The sequence below is a fragment of the Panthera tigris genome, chromosome B1, assembly GCF_018350195.1.
Source record: "Panthera tigris isolate Pti1 chromosome B1, P.tigris_Pti1_mat1.1, whole genome shotgun sequence".
Classification (NCBI taxonomy): Eukaryota; Metazoa; Chordata; class Mammalia; order Carnivora; family Felidae; genus Panthera; species Panthera tigris.
In genome coordinates, this window is record NC_056663.1 from 101,079,717 (window position 1) to 101,086,067 (window position 6,351).

Sequence of the window (6,351 nt, forward strand, 5' to 3'; positions counted from 1 at the left end):
ACAGCATTTACAACAAAGCTAGGTGACAAGGTACTCCAGGAACCCCAAAAATGCAAACCAGCAGAGCCACAAGACCAGCGCATCATCAGCACCTGTTTCAGAGAAAACATAGAAAAGCTACGGGATGATTCACAACCTGACAATAAGAGACCCTAAAATGGCCACCAGATACTCATGGGGAGGCACAGTGGCCAGTAAGAGCAACCGCAGAAATGAGAGGGAGTCATCCCTAGATTAGCAGATGAGGCAAGGGTCCTGCAGTAAGTCAGGCTGATCGCTTAGCAGCACCACCTTCCCACCTTCCACAGGGGCTCACACTCAGATGGAATAGGAGGGGCTAAATCAAAATTGATCAGGAAGAAACAACATAGATGGAGGAAAGAGAGGGTCCAGATAAAAGTGGGCCAGACCAATAGAGCAAAAAACCAAAAACAACTCAGAAAAATCACCTTAAAAAATTAAAAAAAAATTTTTTTAACACTGCACAGAAACACTGTTGTTAAAACAGATATCCTTCTGATAATCAGGAGAACTAAATTTATATAAAAATGAATAACAGAAATGTTTCAAGGCCAAAACCCAAAGATATTACATGTTTTCAATAAAAAGTCCTATTTGAGAATTTTTCACATCCTGTGAGGATGAAGTAAATTATAGTTTTTGTCACCTTCAATTTCATGAGGAGGAAAAAAATTAAAAATTATAATAAATTACTTTTAATATTGACATAACAGAATTTAAAGAGAAAGGAAAATGGGAAATATTTAAAACATTTTCGTTTCACTAATCATCTTTCAATTTGTGACTACTAAACTTACTATATCAATTTTCAAAATTATTTTCAGATGTATTCTTGATTCCTACTTCTTCCTCTTATATTTGATTTTGGTCTTGATTTCAGTCACATATTGACTTTAACTCCTGGCTCTTTAGCATTTGGAAAAAATATGTATCAGTTCATCTCAATCCTATAAGATTTATGGTCTGGATGACAAAAAAAGGACATGAATTCTTAGTGGGTTACTTACTCCCAAAAGAAGAATAAGAGAAAGAGGCTGGGATGTGCCCCCTCAACCTCTCTAGACCCATCAATCAGATTAAATCTTTATCAATTATTTACTGCTGTTTAAAAGTCACCTGAAAGCTCAGTGTCTTAAAAGGACAAAAATTTTATCTGTTCACAGTACCATGGGTTGTGCTTGCTTCAGCAGGCACTAGAATTGGAACAATAAAGAGAAAGTTAGCATAGCCCCTGTGCAAAATAACGTGCAAATTCATGAAGCGTTCCATGTTGTTAAGGGGTCAAATCATCAAGAAGATATAATAATTGTAAATATAGGCACTGAACATCAGAGCACCAAAATATATTAAGCAAATAGTAACAATTCTATAGGGAGAAGTTGACAACAATATAATAATAGTAGGAGACTTCAATACCTCACTTTCAGCAGTGGATAGTTCAGCCAGACAGAATATCAACAAGAAAATGTTGAACTTGAACCATACATTGGACCAAATGGACCTAACAGACGTATACAGAATGTTCTGTCCATGAGCAGCAGAATATGCATTCTTCTCAAATGCACACAGAACCTTCTCCAAGATAGATCAGATGATAGGCCACAAAGCAAGTCTTAGCAAATTAAGAAGACTGAAATCATACCAAGTGTTTTCCAACCACAATAGTATAACTAGAAATCAACAAGAGGAAAGTTGGAAAATTTATAAGCATGTGGAAACTAAACAACATACTCCTGAACAGTCCATGGGTCAAAGAAGAAATAAAAAGTAAATTAAAAAAAAATGTCAAAACAAATGAGAATGGAAACACATGGGATGCTACACGAGCAATTCTGAGAGGAAAGTTTATGGTGATAAATGCACACATACATGCTAAGAAAATAGAAAGATCACAAATAAACAACCTAACTTTATACCTCCAGGAACTAGAAAAAGAAGAACAAACTAAGCCCACAGTGAAGGAAAGTAAACATTAGAGCAGAAATAAATAAAATACAGACCAGAAAAACACTAGAAAAGACCACTGAAACTAAGCTGGTTTTTTAAAAAAGGTAAACAAAATTGACAAACCTTTAGCCACACCAACTAAGAGAAAAAAAAGAGAGAAACTCAAGTGAATAAAATCATAAATGAAAGAGGAGACATTACCCCTGGGATTACAGAAATACATAGTATCATAAGAGACTACTATGAGCAATTGTAGACCAAAAAAAAGATAAGCCAGAAGAAATGGATAAGTTCCTAGAAACATACAACCTACCAAGCCTGAATCAGGAAAAATAGAAAATCTTAACAGACCAGGATGCCTGGGTGGCTCAGTCAGTTAAGCATCTGTATCTTGGTTTCAGCTCAGGTCATGATCTTATGGTTCGTGGAATCGAACCCTTTGTTGGGTTCCTTGATGACAGCACAGAGCCTGCATGGGATTCTCTCTCTCTCTGTCCTTCCCCTGCTGGCTCATGCACACATTCACTCTCTTAAAATAAATAAAGAAACTTAAAAAAAAAAAAAAGAAAACCTTAACAGACCAATAATAAGTAAGAAGATTGAATTAGTAATCAACAACCTCCCAACACTGGAAAGCCCAGGAGCAGACAGCTTCTCTGGTAAATTATATCACATATTAAAAGAATAATTAACAACAACTCTTTTCAGATTCTTCCAAAAAAATTGAACAGGCATGAGCATTTTCATTCTTCTTTATTTTATGAGGCCAGCATTACCTTGATACCAAAAACCAGATAAGTATACTACAAACAACAACAACAACAACAACAACAGCAACAACAACAACAAATTAACACAACAGCAAAACCCTATAGAACAATATCCCTGATGAATATAAATACAAAAACTCTTAACAAAATATTAGTGAACTAAATTCAACAGCACATTAAGTGCTTTATCCCTGGGATGCAAGGATGGGTCAACATACACAAATCAATAAATGTGATAAACTGCATTAATAGAATAAAAGATAAAAGCCATGTGTTTATTTCAATATATGTGGAAAAAGCATTTGACAACACACAAAATCTTTCATGACAAAAACTTTCAACAAATTGGGTATACAAGAAACACACCTTAAAAGCCATATATGACAGACCCACAGCTAACATCATACTCAATGGTGGAAGATTGAAAGCTTTTTCTCCAAAATCAAGAACAAGATCAGGGTGCCCACTCTCATTTGATAGTACTGGAAGTCCACCAAATAAAACTCATCCAAGTAGGAAAGGAAGAAGTAAAACTGTCATTATTTGCAGATGATAAACTTTACGTGTATGAAATCCTGAAAACGCAACCAAAAACTGCTAGAACTAATCAATGAAATCAGTAAAGTTTCAGGATATAAAATGGACATACAGAAATCAATTGTGCTTCCACCTACTAATAACAAAATGTCTGAAAAAGAAATAAAGAAAACCATCCCATTCACAATAGCATCAAAAATCATAAAATACTTAGAGATAAATTTAACCAAGGAAGTGAAAAATCTGTCAATGAAAACTATAAAACTTTGATGAAAGAAATGAAGAAGACACACCTAGAAAGGTCTTGTGTTTATGGATAAGAAGAATTAAAATTGTTAAAATGTTCATACTACCCAAAGCCATCTAGAGATTCAATGCAATCCCTATCAAAATTCAAAATGTCATCAAAAAATGATATTTTTCACAGAAATAGAAAAAACAATCTTAAAGTTTGTATGAAATCAGAACAGACCCCAAAGAGCCAAAAGAACAAATCTGCAGTCATTGTACTTCCTGAATTCAAACTATACAAAGCTGTGGTAATTGAAACAGAATGATATTGGCATAAAAATAGAAACATGGACCAATGGAACAAAATACCCCAGAAATGAATCCCCACATATACTGTCAACTAATATTTGATATGGAAGCCAGGAGCACTCAATGGGGAAAGGATAGTCCCTTCAACAGGGTGCTAAGAAAATTCGATAATTACATGCAGAAAAATGAAATTGGATCCCTATCATTCACTCACAACAATTAACTTGAAATCGTTTAAAGACTTAAATGTAAGACCTCTTAGGAGAACACTCCTAGAAGAAAACATTGGGAAGAATCTCCTTGACATTGGTCTTGACAATAATTTTTTGGATGTGACACCCAAATTTCAAGCAACAAAAGCAAAAGTCACTAAGTAGGACTATATCAAACTAACAAAGAAACAACAAAAAGCAAAAATCAACAAGATGAAAAGTCAGCCTTTGAAATAGGAAAAAATATTTGCAAATGACATATAGATAAGGTCTTAATATCCAAAATATATAAAGAACTTACACAACTTAACAATAAAACCAAACAAACCAATTAAAAATGGGCACAGAAATGAGTAGCCATTTTTCCAAAAAAGATATCCAAATGGCCAATATATACATGAAAAGATGCTCAACATCAGGGAAATGCAAATACAAACCACAATTTAAGGTATCACTTCACGTCTGTTAAAGTGGCTATCATCTAGAAGGCAAGGGATAACAACGGTTAATGAGGATGGAGAAAAGGAAATCAGTGCACCATTGGTGGGACTATAAATTGGAGTAACAACTATGTAAAACAGTGTGGAAGTTCTTAAAAAAATTAAAAATACAACTATCATATGATCCAGCAATCCCACTTCTGGATATGCATCCAAGGGAAATGAACACAGGATTCTGAAAAGATCTCTGCACTCCCATGTTTTTTGCAGCATTATTCACAATAGCCAAAATATGGAAACAATCTAAGTGCCTGTCAATAGATGAATGGATAGGGAAGTTGTAGAATACATATACAATTGGAATATTATTCAGCCATGGGAAAGAAAGAAAGCCTGCCATTTGCAGTCTGACATGGATGGACTTTGTGCTTAATGAAGTAAGCCAGACAGAGAAAGACAAATATTGTATGATATCACTTATCTGTGGAATCAAAAAAGCCAAGCTTGTAGAAATAGAGTAGAATGGTGGTTACTGGGGGCTGGTGTGTAGGGGAATTGGGGAGATGTCATTAAAGGACATAGACTTGCACTTAGAAAATGAATAGGTTCTGGACATCTAATGCACAGCATAGTGATTATAGTCAACAATATCATATTATACACTTCAAAATTGCTAAGAAACTCTATCTTAAATGTTCTCACCACAAAAAAGAAATGACAATTTTGTGACATGATAGAGGTATAAGCTTAAGCTGTGGTGGTAATCATAATGTAATATATAAATGTATCAATTCAACACAGTGTACACCTTAAATTTACACAATGCTATATGTAACTTACATCTCAGTTTAAAAAATATCATGGGACATCCACTTGCACTGGACCCAGTGGGGCATCTTTCTGCTGGTCTTGTCTGGGTCACACATGTAGCTGCAGTCATCTGCAGCTTGACTGGGGCTAGATGATCTAAACTGAGCACTGTTACACATTTGGTGGTTGGCTTTGGCTATTGATTGGGCCTTTCTCTCATGTGTTCTCTCTTTGTTAAGAAGTGTAGCCTTAACAAAGACTGGGCTTCATTATGTAGTGGCAACATACAAGGGGCTAGAGCAGAAGCTACAAGGCCACTCAAGGCTGAGAGGTTCAGAAGCCACAACCCATCACTTACACGGCGCCCTATCAGCAAAAGCAAATTATAAGGCCAACTAAGATTGAAGGGGTGGAGAAATTAATTGCACCTCTTGGTGGGAGAAGTGGCTAAGTCACATTATAAAGGGTCTGGGGAGAGAGAAATTATTGAGAACACTTTTTTAAAGTTGAGAGAGAGAGAGAGAGAGAGAGAGAGAGACAGCGAGAGCAGGGGAGGGGCACAAAAAGAGGGAGAGGGAGAGAATCCCAAGACTCTGTGCTGTCAGTGCAGAGCTCCACATGGGGCTCTGTCTCATAAACCATGAGATCACAACCTGAGCCAAAGCCAAGAGTTAGACACCCAGAGATCACTTTTAAAACAATCTTCCCCAGGAGCCACATATGAGTGAAAACATACTGGGTGTTGTATGGAAACCAATTTGACAATAAATTGTATTTAATATAAAAAAGCAAAAACAACAAAAAAGATATAATAGACAAATAAATATTGTATTTAAAAAAAAAAACCCCACAGTCTTCCCCGATGTCTACCTCCTTTCCTGATACACATGAGGAAAAGGGCAGAGAGAAGCCAGCAGTGAGATGGGAATTGATAAAGTGCAGGAGTGAGGGAGAAGTGTCTATTCTTCCCACTCATCCCACAAACTGGTGATACTTTAACATGCAAGATTCCTATCAACCTAGGGGTAGCAATTTCAGACATTTGCAGAAAGTAACATTTAACTCTAATAAATA

General features: G+C 35.8%; 1 pseudogene; it reads left to right on the forward strand.

Moving 5' to 3' along the window:
- The first annotated feature begins 1,197 nt into the window (after nt 1-1,197).
- Nucleotides 1,198-1,296, forward strand: LOC122238236 (annotated as a pseudogene).
- Nucleotides 1,297-6,351: the final 5,055 nt, after the last annotated feature.